At 39.2% G+C, this 25,917-nt stretch overlaps 23 non-coding genes across 23 annotated transcripts; all 23 read left to right on the top strand.

Moving 5' to 3' along the window:
- The first annotated feature begins 5 nt into the window (after positions 1–5).
- On the top strand, positions 6–79 carry TRNAN-GUU (transfer RNA asparagine (anticodon GUU)). Its single transcript has one exon. It is a non-coding gene; the product is annotated as a tRNA-Asn (tRNA).
- A 1,348-nt stretch (positions 80–1,427) lies between these two features.
- TRNAN-GUU (transfer RNA asparagine (anticodon GUU)) lies at positions 1,428–1,501 on the top strand. Its single transcript has one exon. It is a non-coding gene; the product is annotated as a tRNA-Asn (tRNA).
- A 1,021-nt stretch (positions 1,502–2,522) lies between these two features.
- TRNAN-GUU (transfer RNA asparagine (anticodon GUU)) lies at positions 2,523–2,596 on the top strand. The gene has a single exon. It is a non-coding gene; the product is annotated as a tRNA-Asn (tRNA).
- A 1,025-nt stretch (positions 2,597–3,621) lies between these two features.
- TRNAN-GUU (transfer RNA asparagine (anticodon GUU)) lies at positions 3,622–3,695 on the top strand. The gene has a single exon. It is a non-coding gene; the product is annotated as a tRNA-Asn (tRNA).
- A 1,023-nt stretch (positions 3,696–4,718) lies between these two features.
- Positions 4,719–4,792, top strand: TRNAN-GUU (transfer RNA asparagine (anticodon GUU)). The gene has a single exon. It is a non-coding gene; the product is annotated as a tRNA-Asn (tRNA).
- A 1,348-nt stretch (positions 4,793–6,140) lies between these two features.
- Positions 6,141–6,214, top strand: TRNAN-GUU (transfer RNA asparagine (anticodon GUU)). Its single transcript has one exon. It is a non-coding gene; the product is annotated as a tRNA-Asn (tRNA).
- Positions 6,215–7,239: 1,025 nt separating this feature from the next.
- On the top strand, positions 7,240–7,313 carry TRNAN-GUU (transfer RNA asparagine (anticodon GUU)). Its single transcript has one exon. It is a non-coding gene; the product is annotated as a tRNA-Asn (tRNA).
- Positions 7,314–8,338: 1,025 nt separating this feature from the next.
- On the top strand, positions 8,339–8,412 carry TRNAN-GUU (transfer RNA asparagine (anticodon GUU)). The gene has a single exon. It is a non-coding gene; the product is annotated as a tRNA-Asn (tRNA).
- Positions 8,413–9,433: 1,021 nt separating this feature from the next.
- Positions 9,434–9,507, top strand: TRNAN-GUU (transfer RNA asparagine (anticodon GUU)). The gene has a single exon. It is a non-coding gene; the product is annotated as a tRNA-Asn (tRNA).
- A 1,024-nt stretch (positions 9,508–10,531) lies between these two features.
- TRNAN-GUU (transfer RNA asparagine (anticodon GUU)) lies at positions 10,532–10,605 on the top strand. The gene has a single exon. It is a non-coding gene; the product is annotated as a tRNA-Asn (tRNA).
- Positions 10,606–11,953: 1,348 nt separating this feature from the next.
- On the top strand, positions 11,954–12,027 carry TRNAN-GUU (transfer RNA asparagine (anticodon GUU)). The gene has a single exon. It is a non-coding gene; the product is annotated as a tRNA-Asn (tRNA).
- Positions 12,028–13,047: 1,020 nt separating this feature from the next.
- On the top strand, positions 13,048–13,121 carry TRNAN-GUU (transfer RNA asparagine (anticodon GUU)). The gene has a single exon. It is a non-coding gene; the product is annotated as a tRNA-Asn (tRNA).
- A 1,021-nt stretch (positions 13,122–14,142) lies between these two features.
- On the top strand, positions 14,143–14,216 carry TRNAN-GUU (transfer RNA asparagine (anticodon GUU)). Its single transcript has one exon. It is a non-coding gene; the product is annotated as a tRNA-Asn (tRNA).
- A 1,024-nt stretch (positions 14,217–15,240) lies between these two features.
- Positions 15,241–15,314, top strand: TRNAS-GCU (transfer RNA serine (anticodon GCU)). The gene has a single exon. It is a non-coding gene; the product is annotated as a tRNA-Ser (tRNA).
- Positions 15,315–16,337: 1,023 nt separating this feature from the next.
- TRNAN-GUU (transfer RNA asparagine (anticodon GUU)) lies at positions 16,338–16,411 on the top strand. The gene has a single exon. It is a non-coding gene; the product is annotated as a tRNA-Asn (tRNA).
- Positions 16,412–17,435: 1,024 nt separating this feature from the next.
- TRNAS-GCU (transfer RNA serine (anticodon GCU)) lies at positions 17,436–17,509 on the top strand. Its single transcript has one exon. It is a non-coding gene; the product is annotated as a tRNA-Ser (tRNA).
- Positions 17,510–18,532: 1,023 nt separating this feature from the next.
- TRNAN-GUU (transfer RNA asparagine (anticodon GUU)) lies at positions 18,533–18,606 on the top strand. The gene has a single exon. It is a non-coding gene; the product is annotated as a tRNA-Asn (tRNA).
- A 1,026-nt stretch (positions 18,607–19,632) lies between these two features.
- Positions 19,633–19,706, top strand: TRNAN-GUU (transfer RNA asparagine (anticodon GUU)). Its single transcript has one exon. It is a non-coding gene; the product is annotated as a tRNA-Asn (tRNA).
- Positions 19,707–20,732: 1,026 nt separating this feature from the next.
- Positions 20,733–20,806, top strand: TRNAN-GUU (transfer RNA asparagine (anticodon GUU)). Its single transcript has one exon. It is a non-coding gene; the product is annotated as a tRNA-Asn (tRNA).
- A 1,026-nt stretch (positions 20,807–21,832) lies between these two features.
- Positions 21,833–21,906, top strand: TRNAN-GUU (transfer RNA asparagine (anticodon GUU)). The gene has a single exon. It is a non-coding gene; the product is annotated as a tRNA-Asn (tRNA).
- A 1,026-nt stretch (positions 21,907–22,932) lies between these two features.
- On the top strand, positions 22,933–23,006 carry TRNAN-GUU (transfer RNA asparagine (anticodon GUU)). Its single transcript has one exon. It is a non-coding gene; the product is annotated as a tRNA-Asn (tRNA).
- A 1,026-nt stretch (positions 23,007–24,032) lies between these two features.
- Positions 24,033–24,106, top strand: TRNAN-GUU (transfer RNA asparagine (anticodon GUU)). Its single transcript has one exon. It is a non-coding gene; the product is annotated as a tRNA-Asn (tRNA).
- Positions 24,107–25,129: 1,023 nt separating this feature from the next.
- TRNAN-GUU (transfer RNA asparagine (anticodon GUU)) lies at positions 25,130–25,203 on the top strand. Its single transcript has one exon. It is a non-coding gene; the product is annotated as a tRNA-Asn (tRNA).
- The last annotated feature ends 714 nt before the right edge of the window (positions 25,204–25,917 follow it).

Below are 25,917 nucleotides of genomic sequence, written 5' to 3'. Positions count from 1 at the left end.
AAGTTGTCTCTGTGGCGCAATTGGTTAGTGTGTTCGGCTGTTAACCGAAAGGTTGGTGGTTCAAGCCCACCCAGGGACGTAGATGACTGGTTTTCATATCAATTTTTAGACATCATCTAATCCATCCTCTTGAGGTGTGGGGTGCCTCTGATCCAATTACCTTCATGCCTATCAATGGTGAGTTTAGTTTGTTCTAGACAGTTTTACTCAACTTCATACTTTGGAAATCCAATTTAGCAACTGGTTGCAGAGGTAAATATATTGGACAGACTGTGGAAACCAAATTAGTATTAAAATTGCTCTCCCTGTTCCTACCTTGTAGTTACGCTACCAAAACGGACTTTCTAAAAAGTGTCCTACGAAGCCAAGTCCATGAAAGGTTGGTGGTTCAAGCCCACCCAGGAACGTAGATGACTGGTTTTCATATCAATTTTTAGACATCATCTAATCCATCCTCTTGAGGTGTGGGGTGCCTCTGATCCAATTACCTTCATGCCTATCAATGGTGAGTTTAGTTTGTTCTAGACAGTTTTACTCAACTTCATACTTTGGAAATCCAATTTAGCAACTGGTTGCAGAGGTAAATATATTGGACAGACTGTGGAAACCAAATTAGTATTAAAATTGCTCTCCCTGTTCCTACCTTGTAGTTACGCTACCAAAACGGACTTTCTAAAAAGTGTCCTACGAAGCCAAGTCCATGAATAAAGCCTGTGCACAAGCATTTATTCTTGTATTGTTGCCAAAAACCAATTCCATATGCAATGGCAGCTAAATGTTTCCTGAGTATAGTGTCTCCCTAGAAAAAACAAGTTCACAGGAAGAAAAATAAACTGCTCTACACCATTTCAGCTATCCAAGTGTCCCTCCGCTTTTTTTTTTTTTTTAAGTGTGAAAATTTTTTGGACTCCATCATTGTCCCATTTCACCATGAATATGTGAACTAGATTTATCATTTTGGAAACCTGCATTGTTTTGCTATGGGCAAGGTCGATTTTTACCTATGTAACCAGAGCACTGTTAGGGTAAAGAAAAGAAAGTATGTTGATTTTGACATAAAGACTGGCAGCAGCATTCTGTTAAAATGAGCTGAGATTGTAATTGACTTTTTTCTTTAACTAAACAGAAAAGAAACAAAGTTTCTACCACAAGTTTACCAATTTAGGATTGCCTTAGATAATGAAGAAAGAGCAAGTAGCAGAGGATGGTTTCGATCCATTGACCTCTGGGTTATGGGCCCAGCACGCTTCCGCTGCACCACTCTGCTAGTCATGCAATGTTTGTTGACTCCTGAAGGTTTGAGGCAACCCAGGAAAGAACCAATATTTATTTTTGTTGGTTGGCAGATAAAGAACAGTAATGAAATGTCATGAAATTTGTCCGGAATAATGCATTTCAGCCCATGCCATGAACACACGCTGCAAGTTGTCTCTGTGGCGCAATTGGTTAGCGTGTTCGGCTGTTAACCGAAAGGTTGGTGGTTCAAGCCCACCCAGGGACGTAGATGACTGGTTTTCATATCAATTTTTAGACATCATCTAATCCATCCTCTTGAGGTGTGGGGTGCCTCTGATCCAATTACCTTCATGCCTATCAATGGTGAGTTTAGTTTGTTCTAGACAGTTTTACTCAACTTCATACTTTGGAAATCCAATTTAGCAACTGGTTGCAGAGGTAAATATATTGGACAGACTGTGGAAACCAAATTAGTATTAAAATTGCTCTCCCTGTTCCTACCTTGTAGTTACGCTACCAAAACGGACTTTCTAAAAAGTGTCCTACGAAGCCAAGTCCATGAATAAAGCCTGTGCACAAGCATTTATTCTTGTATTGTTGCCAAAAACCAATTCCATATGCAATGGCAGCTAAATGTTTCCTGAGTATAGTGTCTCCCTAGAAAAAACAAGTTCACAGGAAGAAAAATAAACTGCTCTACACCATTTCAGCTATCCAAGTGTCCCTCCGCTTTTTTTTTTTTTTTTAAGTGTGAAAATTTTTTGGACTCCATCATTGTCCCATTTCACCATGAATATGTGAACTAGATTTATCATTTTGGAAACCTGCATTGTTTTGCTATGGGCAAGGTCGATTTTTACCTATGTAACCAGAGCACTGTTAGGGTAAAGAAAAGAAAGTATGTTGATTTTGACATAAAGACTGGCAGCAGCATTCTGTTAAAATGAGCTGAGATTGTAATTGACTTTTTTCTTTAACTAAACAGAAAAGAAACAAAGTTTCTACCACAAGTTTACCAATTTAGGATTGCCTTAGATAATGAAGAAAGAGCAAGTAGCAGAGGATGGTTTTGATCCATCGACCTCTGGGTTATGGGCCCAGCACGCTTCCGCTGCGCCACTCTGCTAGTCATGCAATGTTTGTTGACTCCTGAAGGTTTGAGGCAACCCAGGAAAGAACCAATATTTATTTTTGTTGGTTGGCAGATAAAGAACAGTAATGAAATGTCATGAAATTTGTCCGGAATAATGCATTTCAGCCCATGCCATGAACACACGCTGCAAGTTGTCTCTGTGGCGCAATTGGTTAGCGTGTTCGGCTGTTAACCGAAAGGTTGGTGGTTCAAGCCCACCCAGGGACGTAGATGACTGGTTTTCATATCAATTTTTAGACATCATCTAATCCATCCTCTTGAGGTGTGGGGTGCCTCTGATCCAATTACCTTCATGCCTATCAATGGTGAGTTTAGTTTGTTCTAGACAGTTTTACTCAACTTCATACTTTGGAAATCCAATTTAGCAACTGGTTGCAGAGGTAAATATATTGGACAGATTGTGGAAACCAAATTAGTATTAAAATTGCTCTCCCTGTTCCTACCTTGTAGTTACGCTACCAAAACGGACTTTCTAAAAAGTGTCCTACGAAGCCAAGTCCATGAATAAAGCCTGTGCACAAGCATTTATTCTTGTATTGTTGCCAAAAACCAATTCCATATGCAATGGCAGCTAAATGTTTCCTGAGTATAGTGTCTCCCTAGAAAAAACAAGTTCACAGGAAGAAAAATAAACTGCTCTACACCATTTCAGCTATCCAAGTGTCCCTCCGCTTTTTTTTTTTTTTTTTTTTAAGTGTGAAAATTTTTTGGACTCCATCATTGTCCCATTTCACCATGAATATGTGAACTAGATTTATCATTTTGGAAACCTGCATTGTTTTGCTATGGGCAAGGTCGATTTTTACCTATGTAACCAGAGCACTGTTAGGGTAAAGAAAAGAAAGTATGTTGATTTTGACATAAAGACTGGCAGCAGCATTCTGTTAAAATGAGCTGAGATTGTAATTGACTTTTTTCTTTAACTAAACAGAAAAGAAACAAAGTTTCTACCACAAGTTTACCAATTTAGGATTGCCTTAGATAATGAAGAAAGAGCAAGTAGCAGAGGATGGTTTTGATCCATCGACCTCTGGGTTATGGGCCCAGCACGCTTCCGCTGCGCCACTCTGCTAGTCATGCAATGTTTGTTGACTCCTGAAGGTTTGAGGCAACCCAGGAAAGAACCAATATTTATTTTTGTTGGTTGGCAGATAAAGAACAGTAATGAAATGTCATGAAATTTGTCCGGAATAATGCATTTCAGCCCATGCCATGAACACACGCTGCAAGTTGTCTCTGTGGCGCAATTGGTTAGCGTGTTCGGCTGTTAACCGAAAGGTTGGTGGTTCAAGCCCACCCAGGGACGTAGATGACTGGTTTTCATATCAATTTTTAGACATCATCTAATCCATCCTCTTGAGGTGTGGGGTGCCTCTGATCCAATTACCTTCATGCCTATCAATGGTGAGTTTAGTTTGTTCTAGACAGTTTTACTCAACTTCATACTTTGGAAATCCAATTTAGCAACTGGTTGCAGAGGTAAATATATTGGACAGATTGTGGAAACCAAATTAGTATTAAAATTGCTCTCCCTGTTCCTACCTTGTAGTTACGCTACCAAAACGGACTTTCTAAAAAGTGTCCTACGAAGCCAAGTCCATGAATAAAGCCTGTGCACAAGCATTTATTCTTGTATTGTTGCCAAAAACCAATTCCATATGCAATGGCAGCTAAATGTTTCCTGAGTATAGTGTCTCCCTAGAAAAAACAAGTTCACAGGAAGAAAAATAAACTGCTCTACACCATTTCAGCTATCCAAGTGTCCCTCCGCTTTTTTTTTTTTTTTTTTAAGTGTGAAAATTTTTTGGACTCCATCATTGTCCCATTTCACCATGAATATGTGAACTAGATTTATCATTTTGGAAACCTGCATTGTTTTGCTATGGGCAAGGTCGATTTTTACCTATGTAACCAGAGCACTGTTAGGGTAAAGAAAAGAAAGTATGTTGATTTTGACATAAAGACTGGCAGCAGCATTCTGTTAAAATGAGCTGAGATTGTAATTGACTTTTTTCTTTAACTAAACATAAAAGAAACAAAGTTTCTACCACAAGTTTACCAATTCAGGATTGCCTTACATAATGAAGAAAGAGCAAGTAGCAGAGGATGGTTTCGATCCATCGACCTCTGGGTTATGGGCCCAGCACGCTTCCGCTGCGCCACTCTGCTAGTCATGCAATGTTTGTTGACTCCTGAAGGTTTGAGGCAACCCAGGAAAGAACCAATATTTATTTTTGTTGGTTGGCAGATAAAGGACAGTAATGAAATGTCATGAAATTTGTCCGGAATAATGCATTTCAGCCCATGCCATGAACACACGCTGCAAGTTGTCTCTGTGGCGCAATTGGTTAGCGTGTTTGGCTGTTAACCGAAAGGTTGGTGGTTCAAGCCCACCCAGGGACGTAGATGACTGGTTTTCATATCAATTTTTAGACATCATCTAATCCATCCTCTTGAGGTGTGGGGTGCCTCTGATCCAATTACCTTCATGCCTATCAATGGTGAGTTTAGTTTGTTCTAGACAGTTTTACTCAACTTCATACTTTGGAAATCCAATTTAGCAACTGGTTGCAGAGGTAAATATATTGGACAGACTGTGGAAACCAAATTAGTATTAAAATTGCTCTCCCTGTTCCTACCTTGTAGTTACGCTACCAAAACGTACTTTCTAAAAAGTGTCCTACGAAGCCAAGTCCATGAAAGGTTGGTGGTTCAAGCCCACCCAGGAACGTAGATGACTGGTTTTCATATCAATTTTTAGACATCATCTAATCCATCCTCTTGAGGTGTGGGGTGCCTCTGATCCAATTACCTTCATGCCTATCAATGGTGAGTTTAGTTTGTTCTAGACAGTTTTACTCAACTTCATACTTTGGAAATCCAATTTAGCAACTGGTTGCAGAGGTAAATATATTGGACAGACTGTGGAAACCAAATTAGTATTAAAATTGCTCTCCCTGTTCCTACCTTGTAGTTACGCTACCAAAACGGACTTTCTAAAAAGTGTCCTACGAAGCCAAGTCCATGAATAAAGCCTGTGCACAAGCATTTATTCTTGTATTGTTGCCAAAAACCAATTCCATATGCAATGGCAGCTAAATGTTTCCTGAGTATAGTGTCTCCCTAGAAAAAACAAGTTCACAGGAAGAAAAATAAACTGCTCTACACCATTTCAGCTATCCAAGTGTCCCTCCGCTTTTTTTTTTTTTTTAAGTGTGAAAATTTTTTGGACTCCATCATTGTCCCATTTCACCATGAATATGTGAACTAGATTTATCATTTTGGAAACCTGCATTGTTTTGCTATGGGCAAGGTCGATTTTTACCTATGTAACCAGAGCACTGTTAGGGTAAAGAAAAGAAAGTATGTTGATTTTGACATAAAGACTGGCAGCAGCATTCTGTTAAAATGAGCTGAGATTGTAATTGACTTTTTTCTTTAACTAAACAGAAAAGAAACAAAGCTTCTACCACAAGTTTACCAATTTAGGATTGCCTTAGATAATGAAGAAAGAGCAAGTAGCAGAGGATGGTTTCGATCCATCGACCTCTGGGTTATGGGCCCAGCACGCTTCCGCTGCGCCACTCTGCTAGTCATGCAATGTTTGTTGACTCCTGAAGGTTTGAGGCAACCCAGGAAAGAACCAATATTTATTTTTGTTGGTTGGCAGATAAAGAACAGTAATGAAATGTCATGAAATTTGTCCGGAATAATGCATTTCAGCCCATGCCATGAACACACGCTGCAAGTTGTCTCTGTGGCGCAATTGGTTAGTGTGTTCGGCTGTTAACCAAAAGGTTGGTGGTTCAAGCCCACCCAGGGACGTAGATGACTGGTTTTCATATCAATTTTTAGACATCATCTAATCCATCCTCTTGAGGTGTGGGGTGCCTCTGATCCAATTACCTTCATGCCTATCAATGGTGAGTTTAGTTTGTTCTAGACAGTTTTACTTAACTTCATACTTTGGAAATCCAATTTAGCAACTGGTTGCAGAGGTAAATATATTGGACAGACTGTGGAAACCAAATTAGTATTAAAATTGCTCTCCCTGTTCCTACCTTGTAGTTACGCTACCAAAACGGACTTTCTAAAAAGTGTCCTACGAAGCCAAGTCCATGAATAAAGCCTGTGCACAAGCATTTATTCTTGTATTGTTGCCAAAAACCAATTCCATATGCAATGGCAGCTAAATGTTTCCTGAGTATAGTGTCTCCCTAGAAAAAACAAGTTCACAGGAAGAAAAATAAACTGCTCTACACCATTTCAGCTATCCAAGTGTCCCTCCGCTTTTTTTTTTTTTTTTTTTTTAAGTGTGAACATTTTTTGGACTCCATCATTGTCCCATTTCACCATGAATATGTGAACTAGATTTATCATTTTGGAAACCTGCATTGTTTTGCTATGGGCAAGGTCGATTTTACCTATGTAACCAGAGCACTGTTAGGGTAAAGAAAAGAAAGTATGTTGATTTTGACATAAAGACTGGCAGCAGCATTCTGTTAAAATGAGCTGAGATTGTAATTGACTTTTTTCTTTAACTAAACAGAAAAGAAACAAAGTTTCTACCACAAGTTTACCAATTTAGGATTGCCTTAGATAATGAAGAAAGAGCAAGTAGCAGAGAATGGTTTCGATCCATCGACCTCTGGGTTATGGGCCCAGCACGCTTCCGCTGCGCCACTCTGCTAGTCATGCAATGTTTGTTGACTCCTGAAGGTTTGAGGCAACCCAGGAAAGAACCAATATTTATTTTTGTTGGTTGGCAGATAAAGAACAGTAATGAAATGTCATGAAATTTGTCCGGAATAATGCATTTCAGCCCATGCCATGAACACACGCTGCAAGTTGTCTCTGTGGCGCAATTGGTTAGTGTGTTCGGCTGTTAACCGAAAGGTTGGTGGTTCAAGCCCACCCAGGGACGTAGATGACTGGTTTTCATATCAATTTTTAGACATCATCTAATCCATCCTCTTGAGGTGTGGGGTGCCTCTGATCCAATTACCTTCATGCCTATCAATGGTGAGTTTAGTTTGTTCTAGACAGTTTTACTCAACTTCATACTTTGGAAATCCAATTTAGCAACTGGTTGCAGAGGTAAATATATTGGACAGACTGTGGAAACCAAATTAGTATTAAAATTGCTCTCCCTGTTCCTACCTTGTAGTTACGCTACCAAAACGGACTTTCTAAAAAGTGTCCTACGAAGCCAAGTCCATGAATAAAGCCTGTGCACAAGCATTTATTCTTGTATTGTTGCCAAAAACCAATTCCATATGCAATGGCAGCTAAATGTTTCCTGAGTATAGTGTCTCCCTAGAAAAAACAAGTTCACAGGAAGAAAAATAAACTGCTCTACACCATTTCAGCTATCCAAGTGTCCCTCCGCTTTTTTTTTTTTTTTTTTTTAAGTGTGAAAATTTTTTGGACTCCATCATTGTCCCATTTCACCATGAATATGTGAACTAGATTTATCATTTTGGAAACCTGCATTGTTTTGCTATGGGCAAGGTCGATTTTTACCTATGTAACCAGAGCACTGTTAGGGTAAAGAAAAGAAAGTATGTTGATTTTGACATAAAGACTGGCAGCAGCATTCTGTTAAAATGAGCTGAGATTGTAATTGACTTTTTTCTTTAACTAAACAGAAAAGAAACAAAGTTTCTACCACAAGTTTACCAATTTAGGATTGCCTTAGATAATGAAGAAAGAGCAAGTAGCAGAGGATGGTTTCGATCCATTGACCTCTGGGTTATGGGCCCAGCACGCTTCCGCTGCACCACTCTGCTAGTCATGCAATGTTTGTTGACTCCTGAAGGTTTGAGGCAACCCAGGAAAGAACCAATATTTATTTTTGTTGGTTGGCAGATAAAGAACAGTAATGAAATGTCATGAAATTTGTCCGGAATAATGCATTTCAGCCCATGCCATGAACACACGCTGCAAGTTGTCTCTGTGGCGCAATTGGTTAGCGTGTTCGGCTGTTAACCGAAAGGTTGGTGGTTCAAGCCCACCCAGGGACGTAGATGACTGGTTTTCATATCAATTTTTAGACATCATCTAATCCATCCTCTTGAGGTGTGGGGTGCCTCTGATCCAATTACCTTCATGCCTATCAATGGTGAGTTTAGTTTGTTCTAGACAGTTTTACTCAACTTCATACTTTGGAAATCCAATTTAGCAACTGGTTGCAGAGGTAAATATATTGGACAGACTGTGGAAACCAAATTAGTATTAAAATTGCTCTCCCTGTTCCTACCTTGTAGTTACGCTACCAAAACGGACTTTCTAAAAAGTGTCCTACGAAGCCAAGTCCATGAATAAAGCCTGTGCACAAGCATTTATTCTTGTATTGTTGCCAAAAACCAATTCCATATGCAATGGCAGCTAAATGTTTCCTGAGTATAGTGTCTCCCTAGAAAAAACAAGTTCACAGGAAGAAAAATAAACTGCTCTACACCATTTCAGCTATCCAAGTGTCCCTCCGCTTTTTTTTTTTTTTTTAAGTGTGAAAATTTTTTGGACTCCATCATTGTCCCATTTCACCATGAATATGTGAACTAGATTTATCATTTTGGAAACCTGCATTGTTTTGCTATGGGCAAGGTCGATTTTTACCTATGTAACCAGAGCACTGTTAGGGTAAAGAAAAGAAAGTATGTTGATTTTGACATAAAGACTGGCAGCAGCATTCTGTTAAAATGAGCTGAGATTGTAATTGACTTTTTTCTTTAACTAAACAGAAAAGAAACAAAGTTTCTACCACAAGTTTACCAATTTAGGATTGCCTTAGATAATGAAGAAAGAGCAAGTAGCAGAGGATGGTTTTGATCCATCGACCTCTGGGTTATGGGCCCAGCACGCTTCCGCTGCGCCACTCTGCTAGTCATGCAATGTTTGCTGACTCCTGAAGGTTTGAGGCAACCCAGGAAAGAACCAATATTTATTTTTGTTGGTTGGCAGATAAAGAACAGTAATGAAATGTCATGAAATTTGTCCGGAATAATGCATTTCAGCCCATGCCATGAACACACGCTGCAAGTTGTCTCTGTGGCGCAATTGGTTAGCGTGTTCGGCTGTTAACCGAAAGGTTGGTGGTTCAAGCCCACCCAGGGACGTAGATGACTGGTTTTCATATCAATTTTTAGACATCATCTAATCCATCCTCTTGAGGTGTGGGGTGCCTCTGATCCAATTACCTTCATGCCTATCAATGGTGAGTTTAGTTTGTTCTAGACAGTTTTACTCAACTTCATACTTTGGAAATCCAATTTAGCAACTGGTTGCAGAGGTAAATATATTGGACAGATTGTGGAAACCAAATTAGTATTAAAATTGCTCTCCCTGTTCCTACCTTGTAGTTACGCTACCAAAACGGACTTTCTAAAAAGTGTCCTACGAAGCCAAGTCCATGAATAAAGCCTGTGCACAAGCATTTATTCTTGTATTGTTGCCAAAAACCAATTCCATATGCAATGGCAGCTAAATGTTTCCTGAGTATAGTGTCTCCCTAGAAAAAACAAGTTCACAGGAAGAAAAATAAACTGCTCTACACCATTTCAGCTATCCAAGTGTCCCTCCGCTTTTTTTTTTTTTTTTTTTAAGTGTGAAAATTTTTTGGACTCCATCATTGTCCCATTTCACCATGAATATGTGAACTAGATTTATCATTTTGGAAACCTGCATTGTTTTGCTATGGGCAAGGTCGATTTTTACCTATGTAACCAGAGCACTGTTAGGGTAAAGAAAAGAAAGTATGTTGATTTTGACATAAAGACTGGCAGCAGCATTCTGTTAAAATGAGCTGAGATTGTAATTGACTTTTTTCTTTAACTAAACAGAAAAGAAACAAAGTTTCTACCACAAGTTTACCAATTTAGGATTGCCTTAGATAATGAAGAAAGAGCAAGTAGCAGAGGATGGTTTCAATCCATCGACCTCTGGGTTATGGGCCCAGCACGCTTCCGCTGCGCCACTCTGCTAGTCATGCAATGTTTGTTGACTCCTGAAGGTTTGAGGCAACCCAGGAAAGAACCAATATTTATTTTTGTTGGTTGGCAGATAAAGAACAGTAATGAAATGTCATGAAATTTGTCCGGAATAATGCATTTCAGCCCATGCCATGAACACACGCTGCAAGTTGTCTCTGTGGCGCAATTGGTTAGTGTGTTCGGCTGTTAACCGAAAGGTTGGTGGTTCAAGCCCACCCAGGGACGTAGATGACTGGTTTTCATATCAATTTTTAGACATCATCTAATCCATCCTCTTGAGGTGTGGGGTGCCTCTGATCCAATTACCTTCATGCCTATCAATGGTGAGTTTAGTTTGTTCTAGACAGTTTTACTCAACTTCATACTTTGGAAATCCAATTTAGCAACTGGTTGCAGAGGTAAATATATTGGACAGACTGTGGAAACCAAATTAGTATTAAAATTTCTCTCCCTGTTCCTACCTTGTAGTTACGCTACCAAAACGGACTTTCTAAAAAGTGTCCTACGAAGCCAAGTCCATGAAAGGTTGGTGGTTCAAGCCCACCCAGGAACGTAGATGACTGGTTTTCATATCAATTTTTAGACATCATCTAATCCATCCTCTTGAGGTGTGGGGTGCCTCTGATCCAATTACCTTCATGCCTATCAATGGTGAGTTTAGTTTGTTCTAGACAGTTTTACTCAACTTCATACTTTGGAAATCCAATTTAGCAACTGGTTGCAGAGGTAAATATATTGGACAGACTGTGGAAACCAAATTAGTATTAAAATTGCTCTCCCTGTTCCTACCTTGTAGTTACGCTACCAAAACGGACTTTCTAAAAAGTGTCCTACGAAGCCAAGTCCATGAATAAAGCCTGTGCACAAGCATTTATTCTTGTATTGTTGCCAAAAACCAATTCCATATGCAATGGCAGCTAAATGTTTCCTGAGTATAGTGTCTCCCTAGAAAAAACAAGTTCACAGGAAGAAAAATAAACTGCTCTACACCATTTCAGCTATCCAAGTGTCCCTCCGCTTTTTTTTTTTTTTTAAGTGTGAAAATTTTTTGGACTCCATCATTGTCCCATTTCACCATGAATATGTGAACTAGATTTATCATTTTGGAAACCTGCATTGTTTTGCTATGGGCAAGGTCGATTTTTACCTATGTAACCAGAGCACTGTTAGGGTAAAGAAAAGAAAGTATGTTGATTTTGACATAAAGACTGGCAGCAGCATTCTGTTAAAATGAGCTGAGATTGTAATTGACTTTTTTCTTTAACTAAACAGAAAAGAAACAAAGTTTCTACCACAAGTTTACCAATTTAGGATTGCCTTAGATAATGAAGAAAGAGCAAGTAGCAGAGGATGGTTTCGATCCATTGACCTCTGGGTTATGGGCCCAGCACGCTTCCGCTGCGCCACTCTGCTAGTCATGCAATGTTTGTTGACTCCTGAAGGTTTGAGGCAACCCAGGAAAGAACCAATATTTATTTTTGTTGGTTGGCAGATAAAGAACAGTAATGAAATGTCATGAAATTTGTCCGGAATAATGCATTTCAGCCCATGCCATGAACACACGCTGCAAGTTGTCTCTGTGGCGCAATTGGTTAGCGTGTTTGGCTGTTAACCGAAAGGTTGGTGGTTCAAGCCCACCCAGGGACGTAGATGACTGGTTTTCATATCAATTTTTAGACATCATCTAATCCATCCTCTTGAGGTGTGGGGTGCCTCTGATCCAATTACCTTCATGCCTATCAATGGTGAGTTTAGTTTGTTCTAGACAGTTTTACTCAACTTCATACTTTGGAAATCCAATTTAGCAACTGGTTGCAGAGGTAAATATATTGGACAGACTGTGGAAACCAAATTAGTATTAAAATTGCTCTCCCTGTTCCTACCTTGTAGTTACGCTACCAAAACGGACTTTCTAAAAAGTGTCCTACGAAGCCAAGTCCATGAATAAAGCCTGTGCACAAGCATTTATTCTTGTATTGTTGCCAAAAACCAATTCCATATGCAATGGCAGCTAAATGTTTCCTGAGTATAGTGTCTCCCTAGAAAAAACAAGTTCACAGGAAGAAAAATAAACTGCTCTACACCATTTCAGCTATCCAAGTGTCCCTCCGCTTTTTTTTTTTTTTTAAGTGTGAAAATTTTTTGGACTCCATCATTGTCCCATTTCACCATGAATATGTGAACTAGATTTATCATTTTGGAAACCTGCATTGTTTTGCTATGGGCAAGGTCGATTTTTACCTATGTAACCAGAGCACTGTTAGGGTAAAGAAAAGAAAGTATGTTGATTTTGACATAAAGACTGGCAGCAGCATTCTGTTAAAATGAGCTGAGATTGTAATTGACTTTTTTCTTTAACTAAACAGAAAAGAAACAAAGTTTCTACCACAAGTTTACCAATTTAGGATTGCCTTAGATAATGAAGAAAGAGCAAGTAGCAGAGGATGGTTTCGATCCATCGACCTCTGGGTTATGGGCCCAGCACGCTTCCGCTGCGCCACTCTGCTAGTCATGCAATGTTTGTTGACTCCTGAAGGTTTGAGGCAACCCAGGAAAGAACCAATATTTATTTTTGTTGGTTGGCAGATAAAGAACAGTAATGAAATGTCATGAAATTTGTCCGGAATAATGCATTTCAGCCCATGCCATGAACACACGCTGCAAGTTGTCTCTGTGGCGCAATTGGTTAGCGTGTTTGGCTGTTAACCGAAAGGTTGGTGGTTCAAGCCCACCCAGGGACGTAGATGACTGGTTTTCATATCAATTTTTAGACATCATCTAATCCATCCTCTTGAGGTGTGGGGTGCCTCTGATCCAATTACCTTCATGCCTATCAATGGTGAGTTTAGTTTGTTCTAGACAGTTTTACTCAACTTCATACTTTGGAAATCCAATTTAGCAACTGGTTGCAGAGGTAAATATATTGGACAGACTGTGGAAACCAAATTAGTATTAAAATTGCTCTCCCTGTTCCTACCTTGTAGTTACGCTACCAAAACGGACTTTCTAAAAAGTGTCCTACGAAGCCAAGTCCATGAATAAAGCCTGTGCACAAGCATTTATTCTTGTATTGTTGCCAAAAACCAATTCCATATGCAATGGCAGCTAAATGTTTCCTGAGTATAGTGTCTCCCTAGAAAAAACAAGTTCACAGGAAGAAAAATAAACTGCTCTACACCATTTCAGCTATCCAAGTGTCCCTCCGCTTTTTTTTTTTTTTTTAAGTGTGAAAATTTTTTGGACTCCATCATTGTCCCATTTCACCATGAATATGTGAACTAGATTTATCATTTTGGAAACCTGCATTGTTTTGCTATGGGCAAGGTCGATTTTTACCTATGTAACCAGAGCACTGTTAGGGTAAAGAAAAGAAAGTATGTTGATTTTGACATAAAGACTGGCAGCAGCATTCTGTTAAAATGAGCTGAGATTGTAATTGACTTTTTTCTTTAACTAAACAGAAAAGAAACAAAGTTTCTACCACAAGTTTACCAATTTAGGATTGCCTTAGATAATGAAGAAAGAGCAAGTAGCAGAGGATGGTTTCGATCCATCGACCTCTGGGTTATGGGCCCAGCATGCTTCCGCTGCGCCACTCTGCTAGTCATGCAATGTTTGTTGACTCCTGAAGGTTTGAGGCAACCCAGGAAAGAACCAATATTTATTTTTGTTGGTTGGCAGATAAAGAACAGTAATGAAATGTCATGAAATTTGTCCGGAATAATGCATTTCAGCCCATGCCATGAACACACGCTGCAAGTTGTCTCTGTGGCGCAATTGGTTAGCGTGTTCGGCTGTTAACCGAAAGGTTGGTGGTTCAAGCCCACCCAGGGACGTAGATGACTGGTTTTCATATCAATTTTTAGACATCATCTAATCCATCCTCTTGAGGTGTGGGGTGCCTCTGATCCAATTACCTTCATGCCTATCAATGGTGAGTTTAGTTTGTTCTAGACAGTTTTACTCAACTTCATACTTTGGAAATCCAATTTAGCAACTGGTTGCAGAGGTAAATATATTGGACAGATTGTGGAAACCAAATTAGTATTAAAATTGCTCTCCCTGTTCCTACCTTGTAGTTACGCTACCAAAACGGACTTTCTAAAAAGTGTCCTACGAAGCCAAGTCCATGAATAAAGCCTGTGCACAAGCATTTATTCTTGTATTGTTGCCAAAAACCAATTCCATATGCAATGGCAGCTAAATGTTTCCTGAGTATAGTGTCTCCCTAGAAAAAACAAGTTCACAGGAAGAAAAATAAACTGCTCTACACCATTTCAGCTATCCAAGTGTCCCTCCGCTTTTTTTTTTTTTTTTTTTAAGTGTGAAAATTTTTTGGACTCCATCATTGTCCCATTTCACCATGAATATGTGAACTAGATTTATCATTTTGGAAACCTGCATTGTTTTGCTATGGGCAAGGTCGATTTTTACCTATGTAACCAGAGCACTGTTAGGGTAAAGAAAAGAAAGTATGTTGATTTTGACATAAAGACTGGCAGCAGCATTCTGTTAAAATGAGCTGAGATTGTAATTGACTTTTTTCTTTAACTAAACATAAAAGAAACAAAGTTTCTACCACAAGTTTACCAATTCAGGATTGCCTTAGATAATGAAGAAAGAGCAAGTAGCAGAGGATGGTTTCAATCCATCGACCTCTGGGTTATGGGCCCAGCACGCTTCCGCTGCGCCACTCTGCTAGTCATGCAATGTTTGTTGACTCCTGAAGGTTTGAGGCAACCCAGGAAAGAACCAATATTTATTTTTGTTGGTTGGCAGATAAAGAACAGTAATGAAATGTCATGAAATTTGTCCGGAATAATGCATTTCAGCCCATGCCATGAACACACGCTGCAAGTTGTCTCTGTGGCGCAATTGGTTAGCGTGTTCGGCTGCTAAACGAAAGGTTGGTGGTTCAAGCCCACCCAGGGACGTAGATGACTGGTTTTCATATCAATTTTTAGACATCATCTAATCCATCCTCTTGAGGTGTGGGGTGCCTCTGATCCAATTACCTTCATGCCTATCAATGGTGAGTTTAGTTTGTTCTAGACAGTTTTACTCAACTTCATACTTTGGAAATCCAATTTAGCAACTGGTTGCAGAGGTAAATATATTGGACAGACTGTGGAAACCAAATTAGTATTAAAATTGTTCTCCCTGTTCCTACCTTGTAGTTACGCTACCAAAACGGACTTTCTAAAAAGTGTCCTACGAAGCCAAGTCCATGAATAAAGCCTGTGCACAAGCATTTATTCTTGCATTGTTGCCAAAAACCAATTCCATATGCAATGGCAGCTAAATGTTTCCTGAGTATAGTGTCTCCCTAGAAAAAACAAGTTCACAGGAAGAAAAATAAACTGCTCTACACCATTTCAGCTATCCAAGTGTCCCTCCGCTTTTTTTTTTTTTTTTTTAAGTGTGAAAATTTTTTGGACTCCATCATTGTCCCATTTCACCATGAATATGTGAACTAGATTTATCATTTTGGAAACCTGCATTGTTTTGCTATGGGCAAGGTCGATTTTTACCTATGTAACCAGAGCACTGTTAGGGTAAAGAAAAGAAAGTATGTTGATTTTGACATAAAGACTGGCAGCAGCATTCTGTTAAAATGAGCTGAGATTGTAATTGACTTATTTCTTTAACTAAACAGAAAAGAAACAAAGTTTCTACCACAAGTTTACCAATTTAGGATTGCCTTAGATAATGAAGAAAGAGCAAGTAGCAGAGGATGGTTTCGATCCATCAACCTCTGGGTTATGGGCCCAGCACGCTTCCGCTGCGCCACTCTGCTAGTCATGCAATGTTTGTTGACTCCTGAAGGTTTGAGGCAACCCAGGAAAGAACCAATATTTATTTTTGTTGGTTGGCAGATAAAGAACAGTAATGAAATGTCATGAAATTTGTCAGGAATAATGCATTTCAGCCCATGCCATGAACACACGCTGCAAGTTGTCTCTGTGGCGCAATTGGTTAGCGTGTTCGGCTGTTAACCGAAAGGTTGGTGGTTCAAGCCCACCCAGGGACATAGATGACTGGTTTTCATATCAATTTTTAGACATCATCTAATCCATCCTCTTGAGGTGTGGGGTGCCTCTGATCCAATTACCTTCATGCCTATCAATGGTGAGTTTAGTTTGTTCTAGACAGTTTTACTCAACTTCATACTTTGGAAATCCAATTTAGCAACTGGTTGCAGAGGTAAATATATTGGACAGACTGTGGAAACCAAATTAGTATTAAAATTGTTCTCCCTGTTCCTACCTTGTAGTTACGCTACCAAAACGGACTTTCTAAAAAGTGTCCTACGAAGCCAAGTCCATGAATAAAGCCTGTGCACAAGCATTTATTCTTGTATTGTTGCCAAAAACCAATTCCATATGCAATGGCAGCTAAATGTTTCCTGAGTATAGTGTCTCCCTAGAAAAAACAAGTTCACAGGAAGAAAAATAAACTGCTCTACACCATTTCAGCTATCCAAGTGTCCCTCCGCTTTTTTTTTTTTTTTTTTTAAGTGTGAAAATTTTTTGGACTCCATCATTGTCCCATTTCACCATGAATATGTGAACTAGATTTATCATTTTGGAAACCTGCATTGTTTTGCTATGGGCAAGGTCGATTTTTACCTATGTAACCAGAGCACTGTTAGGGTAAAGAAAAGAAAGTATGTTGATTTTGACATAAAGACTGGCAGCAGTATTCTGTTAAAATGAGCTGAGATTGTAATTGACTTTTTTCTTTAACTAAACATAAAAGAAACAAAGTTTCTACCACAAGTTTACCAATTCAGGATTGCCTTAGATAATGAAGAAAGAGCAAGTAGCAGAGGATGGTTTCAATCCATCGACCTCTGGGTTATGGGCCCAGCACGCTTCCGCTGCGCCACTCTGCTAGTCATGCAATGTTTGTTGACTCCTGAAGGTTTGAGGCAACCCAGGAAAGAACCAATATTTATTTTTGTTGGTTGGCAGATAAAGAACAGTAATGAAATGTCATGAAATTTGTCCGGAATAATGCATTTCAGCCCATGCCATGAACACACGCTGCAAGTTGTCTCTGTGGCGCAATTGGTTAGCGTGTTCGGCTGCTAAACGAAAGGTTGGTGGTTCAAGCCCACCCAGGGACGTAGATGACTGGTTTTCATATCAATTTTTAGACATCATCTAATCCATCCTCTTGAGGTGTGGGGTGCCTCTGATCCAATTACCTTCATGCCTATCAATGGTGAGTTTAGTTTGTTCTAGACAGTTTTACTCAACTTCATACTTTGGAAATCCAATTTAGCAACTGGTTGCAGAGGTAAATATATTGGACAGACTGTGGAAACCAAATTAGTATTAAAATTGTTCTCCCTGTTCCTACCTTGTAGTTACGCTACCAAAACGGACTTTCTAAAAAGTGTCCTACGAAGCCAAGTCCATGAATAAAGCCTGTGCACAAGCATTTATTCTTGCATTGTTGCCAAAAACCAATTCCATATGCAATGGCAGCTAAATGTTTCCTGAGTATAGTGTCTCCCTAGAAAAAACAAGTTCACAGGAAGAAAAATAAACTGCTCTACACCATTTCAGCTATCCAAGTGTCCCTCCGCTTTTTTATTTTTTTTTTTAAGTGTGAAAATTTTTTGGACTCCATCATTGTCCCATTTCACCATGAATATGTGAACTAGATTTATCATTTTGGAAACCTGCATTGTTTTGCTATGGGCAAGGTCGATTTTTACCTATGTAACCAGAGCACTGTTAGGGTAAAGAAAAGAAAGTATGTTGATTTTGACATAAAGACTGGCAGCAGCATTCTGTTAAAATGAGCTGAGATTGTAATTGACTTATTTCTTTAACTAAACAGAAAAGAAACAAAGTTTCTACCACAAGTTTACCAATTTAGGATTGCCTTAGATAATGAAGAAAGAGCAAGTAGCAGAGGATGGTTTCGATCCATCAACCTCTGGGTTATGGGCCCAGCACGCTTCCGCTGCGCCACTCTGCTAGTCATGCAATGTTTGTTGACTCCTGAAGGTTTGAGGCAACCCAGGAAAGAACCAATATTTATTTTTGTTGGTTGGCAGATAAAGAACAGTAATGAAATGTCATGAAATTTGTCCGGAATAATGCATTTCAGCCCATGCCATGAACACACGCTGCAAGTTGTCTCTGTGGCGCAATTGGTTAGCGTGTTCGGCTGTTAACCGAAAGGTTGATGGTTCAAGCCCACCCAGGGACATAGATGACTGGTTTTCATATCAATTTTTAGACATCATCTAATCCATCCTCTTGAGGTGTGGGGTGCCTCTGATCCAATTACCTTCATGCCTATCAATGGTGAGTTTAGTTTGTTCTAGACAGTTTTACTCAACTTCATACTTTGGAAATCCAATTTAGCAACTGGTTGCAGAGGTAAATATATTGGACAGACTGTGGAAACCAAATTAGTATTAAAATTGTTCTCCCTGTTCCTACCTTGTAGTTACGCTACCAAAACGGACTTTCTAAAAAGTGTCCTACGAAGCCAAGTCCATGAATAAAGCCTGTGCACAAGCATTTATTCTTGTATTGTTGCCAAAAACCAATTCCATATGAAATGGCAGCTAAATGTTTCCTGAGTATAGTGTCTCCCTAGAAAAAACAAGTTCACAGGAAGAAAAATAAACTGCTCTACACCATTTCAGCTATCCAAGTGTCCCTCCGCTTTTTTTTTTTTTTTTTTTTTAAGTGTGAAAATTTTTTGGACTCCATCATTGTCCCATTTCACCATGAATATGTGAACTAGATTTATCATTTTGGAAACCTGCATTGTTTTGCTATGGGCAAGGTCGATTTTTACCTATGTAACCAGAGCACTGTTAGGGTAAAGAAAAGAAAGTATGTTGATTTTGACATAAAGACTGGCAGCAGCATTCTGTTAAAATGAGCTGAGATTGTAATTGACTTTTTTCTTTAACTAAACAGAAAAGAAACAAAGTTTCTACCACAAGTTTACCAATTTAAGATTGCCTTAGATAATGAAGAAAGAGCAAGTAGCAGAGGATGGTTTCGATCCATCGACCTCTGGGTTATGGGCCCAGCACGCTTCCGCTGCGCCACTCTGCTAGTCATGCAATGTTTGTTGACTCCTGAAGGTTTGAGGCAACCCAGGAAAGAACCAATATTTATTTTTGTTGGTTGGCAGATAAAGAACAGTAATGAAATGTCATGAAATTTGTCCGGAATAATGCATTTCAGCCCATGCCATGAACACACGCTGCAAGTTGTCTCTGTGGCGCAATTGGTTAGCGTGTTCGGCTGTTAACCGAAAGGTTGGTGGTTCAAGCCCACCCAGGGACGTAGATGACTGGTTTTCATATCAATTTTTAGACATCATCTAATCCATCCTCTTGAGGTGTGGGGTGCCTCTGATCCAATTACCTTCATGCCTATCAATGGTGAGTTTAGTTTGTTCTAGACAGTTTTACTCAACTTCATACTTTGGAAATCCAATTTAGCAACTGGTTGCAGAGGTAAATATATTGGACAGATTGTGGAAACCAAATTAGTATTAAAATTGCTCTCCCTGTTCCTACCTTGTAGTTACGCTACCAAAACGGACTTTCTAAAAAGTGTCCTACGAAGCCAAGTCCATGAATAAAGCCTGTGCACAAGCATTTATTCTTGTATTGTTGCCAAAAACCAATTCCATATGTAATGGCAGCTAAATGTTTCCTGAGTATAGTGTCTCCCTAGAAAAAACAAGTTCACAGGAAGAAAAATAAACTGCTCTACACCATTTCAGCTATCCAAGTGTCCCTCCGCTTTTTTTTTTTTTTTTTTTTTAAGTGTGAAAATTTTTTGGACTCCATCATTGTCCCATTTCACCATGAATATGTGAACTAGATTTATCATTTTGGAAACCTGCATTGTTTTGCTATGGGCAAGGTCGATTTTTACCTATGTAACCAGAGCACTGTTAGGGTAAAGAAAAGAAAGTATGTTGATTTTGACATAAAGACTGGCAGCAGCATTCTGTTAAAATGAGCTGAGATTGTAATTGACTTTTTTCTTTAACTAAACAGAAAAGAAACAAAGTTTCTACCACAAGTTTACCAATTTAAGATTGCCTTAGATAATGAAGAAAGAGCAAGTAGCAGAGGATGGTTTCGATCCATCAACCTCTGGGTTATGGGCCCAGCACGCTTCCGCTGCGCCACTCTGCTAGTCATGCAATGTTTGTTGACTCCTGAAGGTTTGAGGCAACCCAGGAAAGAACCAATATTTATTTTTGTTGGTTGGCAGATAAAGAACAGTAATGAAATGTCATGAAATTTGTCCGGAATAATGCATTTCAGCCCATGCCATGAACACACGCTGCAAGTTGTCTCTGTGGCGCAATTGGTTAGCGTGTTCGGCTGTTAACCGAAAGGTTGGTGGTTCAAGCCCACCCAGGGACGTAGATGACTGGTTTTCATATCAATTTTTAGACATCATCTAATCCATCCTCTTGAGGTGTGGGGTGCCTCTGATCCAATTACCTTCATGGCTATCAATGGTGAGTTTAGTTTGTTCTAGACAGTTTTACTCAACTTCATACTTTGGAAATCCAATTTAGCAACTGGTTGCAGAGGTAAATATATTGGACAGATTGTGGAAACCAAATTAGTATTAAAATTGCTCTCCCTGTTCCTACCTTGTAGTTACGCTACCAAAACGGACTTTCTAAAAAGTGTCCTACGAAGCCAAGTCCATGAATAAAGCCTGTGCACAAGCATTTATTCTTGTATTGTTGCCAAAAACCAATTCCATATGTAATGGCAGCTAAATGTTTCCTGAGTATAGTGTCTCCCTAGAAAAAACAAGTTCACAGGAAGAAAAATAAACTGCTCTACACCATTTCAGCTATCCAAGTGTCCCTCCGCTTTTTTTTTTTTTTTTTTTTTAAGTGTGAAAATTTTTTGGACTCCATCATTGTCCCATTTCACCATGAATATGTGAACTAGATTTATCATTTTGGAAACCTGCATTGTTTTGCTATGGGCAAGGTCGATTTTTACCTATGTAACCAGAGCACTGTTAGGGTAAAGAAAAGAAAGTATGTTGATTTTGACATAAAGACTGGCAGCAGCATTCTGTTAAAATGAGCTGAGATTGTAATTGACTTTTTTCTTTAACTAAACAGAAAAGAAACAAAGTTTCTACCACAAGTTTACCAATTTAGAATTGCCTTAGATAATGAAGAAAGAGCAAGTAGCAGAGGATGGTTTCGATCCATCGACCTCTGGGTTATGGGCCCAGCACGCTTCCGCTGCGCCACTCTGCTAGTCATGCAATGTTTGTTGACTCCTGAAGGTTTGAGGCAACCCAGGAAAGAACCAATATTTATTTTTGTTGGTTGGCAGATAAAGAACAGTAATGAAATGTCATGAAATTTGTCCGGAATAATGCATTTCAGCCCATGCCATGAACACACGCTGCAAGTTGTCTCTGTGGCGCAATTGGTTAGCGTGTTCGGCTGTTAACCGAAAGGTTGGTGGTTCAAGCCCACCCAGGGACGTAGATGACTGGTTTTCATATCAATTTTTAGACATCATCTAATCCATCCTCTTGAGGTGTGGGGTGCCTCTGATCCAATTACCTTCATGCCTATCAATGGTGAGTTTAGTTTGTTCTAGACAGTTTTACTCAACTTCATACTTTGGAAATCCAATTTAGCAACTGGTTGCAGAGGTAAATATATTGGACAGACTGTGGAAACCAAATTAGTATTAAAATTGCTCTCCCTGTTCCTACCTTGTAGTTACGCTACCAAAACGGACTTTCTAAAAAGTGTCCTACGAAGCCAAGTCCATGAATAAAGCCTGTGCACAAGCATTTATTCTTGTATTGTTGCCAAAAACCAATTCCATATGCAATGGCAGCTAAATGTTTCCTGAGTATAGTGTCTCCCTAGAAAAAACAAGTTCACAGGAAGAAAAATAAACTGCTCTACACCATTTCAGCTATCCAAGTGTCCCTCCGCTTTTTTTTTTTTTTTTTTTTTAAGTGTGAAAATTTTTTGGACTCCATCATTGTCCCATTTCACCATGAATATGTGAACTAGATTTATCATTTTGGAAACCTGCATTGTTTTGCTATGGGCAAGGTCGATTTTTACCTATGTAACCAGAGCACTGTTAGGGTAAAGAAAAGAAAGTATGTTGATTTTGACATAAAGACTGGCAGCAGCATTCTGTTAAAATGAGCTGAGATTGTAATTGACTTTTTTCTTTAACTAAACAGAAAAGAAACAAAGTTTCTACCACAAGTTTACCAATTTAAGATTGCCTTAGATAATGAAGAAAGAGCAAGTAGCAGAGGATGGTTTCGATCCATCGACCTCTGGGTTATGGGCCCAGCACGCTTCCGCTGCGCCACTCTGCTAGTCATGCAATGTTTGTTGACTCCTGAAGGTTTGAGGCAACCCAGGAAAGAACCAATATTTATTTTTGTTGGTTGGCAGATAAAGAACAGTAATGAAATGTCATGAAATTTGTCCGGAATAATGCATTTCAGCCCATGCCATGAACACACGCTGCAAGTTGTCTCTGTGGCGCAATTGGTTAGCGTGTTCGGCTGTTAACCGAAAGGTTGGTGGTTCAAGCCCACCCAGGGACGTAGATGACTGGTTTTCATATCAATTTTTAGACATCATCTAATCCATCCTCTTGAGGTGTGGGGTGCCTCTGATCCAATTACCTTCATGCCTATCAATGGTGAGTTTAGTTTGTTCTAGACAGTTTTACTCAACTTCATACTTTGGAAATCCAATTTAGCAACTGGTTGCAGAGGTAAATATATTGGACAGATTGTGGAAACCAAATTAGTATTAAAATTGCTCTCCCTGTTCCTACCTTGTAGTTACGCTACCAAAACGGACTTTCTAAAAAGTGTCCTACGAAGCCAAGTCCATGAATAAAGCCTGTGCACAAGCATTTATTCTTGTATTGTTGCCAAAAACCAATTCCATATGTAATGGCAGCTAAATGTTTCCTGAGTATAGTGTCTCCCTAGAAAAAACAAGTTCACAGGAAGAAAAATAAACTGCTCTACACCATTTCAGCTATCCAAGTGTCCCTTCGCTTTTTTTTTTTTTTTTTTTTTAAGTGTGAAAATTTTTTGGACTCCATCATTGTCCCATTTCACCATGAATATGTGAACTAGATTTATCATTTTGGAAACCTGCATTGTTTTGCTATGGGCAAGGTCGATTTTTACCTATGTAACCAGAGCACTGTTAGGGTAAAGAAAAGAAAGTATGTTGATTTTGACATAAAGACTGGCAGCAGCATTCTGTTAAAATGAGCTGAGATTGTAATTGACTTTTTTCTTTAACTAAACAGAAAAGAAACAAAGTTTCTACCACAAGTTTACCAATTTAAGATTGCCTTAGATAATGAAGAAAGAGCAAGTAGCAGAGGATGGTTTCGATCCATCGACCTCTGGGTTATGGGCCCAGCACGCTTCCGCTGCGCCACTCTGCTAGTCATGCAATGTTTGTTGACTCCTGAAGGTTTGAGGCAACCCAGGAAAGAATCAATATTTATTTTTGTTGGTTGGCAGATAAAGAACAGTAATGAAATGTCATGAAATTTGTCCGGAATAATGCATTTCAGCCCATGCCATGAACACACGCTGCAAGTTGTCTCTGTGGCGCAATTGGTTAGCGTGTTCGGCTGTTAACCGAAAGGTTGGTGGTTCAAGCCCACCCAGGGACGTAGATGACTGGTTTTCATATCAATTTTTAGACATCATCTAATCCATCCTCTTGAGGTGTGGGGTGCCTCTGATCCAATTACCTTCATGCCTATCAATGGTGAGTTTAGTTTGTTCTAGACAGTTTTACTCAACTTCATACTTTGGAAATCCAATTTAGCAACTGGTTGCAGAGGTAAATATATTGGACAGATTGTGGAAACCAAATTAGTATTAAAATTGCTCTCCCTGTTCCTACCTTGTAGTTACGCTACCAAAACGGACTTTCTAAAAAGTGTCCTACGAAGCCAAGTCCATGAATAAAGCCTGTGCACAAGCATTTATTCTTGTATTGTTGCCAAAAACCAATTCCATATGCAATGGCAGCTAAATGTTTCCTGAGTATAGTGTCTCCCTAGAAAAAACAAGTTCACAGGAAGAAAAATAAACTGCTCTACACCATTTCAGCTATCCAAGTGTCCCTCCGCTTTTTTTTTATTTTTTTTAAGTGTGAAAATTTTTTGGACTCCATCATTGTCCCATTTCACCATGAATATGTGAACTAGATTTATCATTTTGGAAACCTGCATTGTTTTGCTATGGGCAAGGTCGATTTTTACCTATGTAACCAGAGCACTGTTAGGGTAAAGAAAAGAAAGTATGTTGATTTTGACATAAAGACTGGCAGCAGCATTCTGTTAAAATGAGCTGAGATTGTAATTGACTTTTTTCTTTAACTAAACAGAAAAGAAACAAAGTTTCTACCACAAGTTTACCAATTTAGGATTGCCTTAGATAATGAAGAAAGAGCAAGTAGCAGAGGATGGTTTCGATCCATCGACCTCTGGGTTATGGGCCCAGCACGCTTCCGCTGCGCCACTCTGCTAGTCATGCAATGTTTGTTGACTCCTGAAGGTTTGAGGCAACCCAGGAAAGAACCAATATTTATTTTTGTTGGTTGGCAGATAAAGAACAGTAATGAAATGTCATGAAATTTGTCCGGAATAATGCATTTCAGCCCATGCCATGAACACACGCTGCAAGTTGTCTCTGTGGCACAATTGGTTAGCGTGTTCGGCTGTTAACCGAAAGGTTGGTGGTTCAAGCCCACCCAGGGACGTAGATGACTGGTTTTCATATCAATTTTTAGACATCATCTAATCCATCCTCTTGAGGTGTGGGGTGCCTCTGATCCAATTACCTTCATGCCTATCAATGGTGAGTTTAGTTTGTTCTAGACAGTTTTACTCAACTTCATACTTTGGAAATCCAATTTAGCAACTGGTTGCAGAGGTAAATATATTGGACAGACTGTGGAAACCAAATTAGTATTAAAATTGCTCTCCCTGTTCCTACCTTGTAGTTACGCTACCAAAACGGACTTTTTAAAAAGTGTCCTACGAAGCCAAGTCCATGAATAAAGCCTGTGCACAAGCATTTATTCTTGTATTGTTGCCAAAAACCAATTCCATATGCAATGGCAGCTAAATGTTTCCTGAGTATAGTGTCTCCCTAGAAAAAACAAGTTCACAGGAAGAAAAATAAACTGCTCTACACCATTTCAGCTATCCAAGTGTCCCTCCGCTTTTTTTTTTTTTTTTAAGTGTGAAAATTTTTTGGACTCCATCATTGTCCCATTTCACCATGAATATGTGAACTAGATTTATCATTTTGGAAACCTGCATTGTTTTGCTATGGGCAAGGTCGATTTTTACCTATGTAACCAGAGCACTGTTAGGGTAAAGAAAAGAAAGTATGTTGATTTTGACATAAAGACTGGCAGCAGCATTCTGTTAAAATGAGCTGAGATTGTAATTGACTTTTTTCTTTAACT

This window comes from Mixophyes fleayi, unplaced genomic scaffold, assembly GCF_038048845.1.
Source record: "Mixophyes fleayi isolate aMixFle1 unplaced genomic scaffold, aMixFle1.hap1 Scaffold_86, whole genome shotgun sequence".
Lineage (NCBI taxonomy): Eukaryota > Metazoa > Chordata > Amphibia > Anura > Limnodynastidae > Mixophyes > Mixophyes fleayi.
The sequence above is the reverse complement of the archived record's forward strand: the minus strand, read 5'-3'. Positions and strand labels throughout refer to the sequence as shown.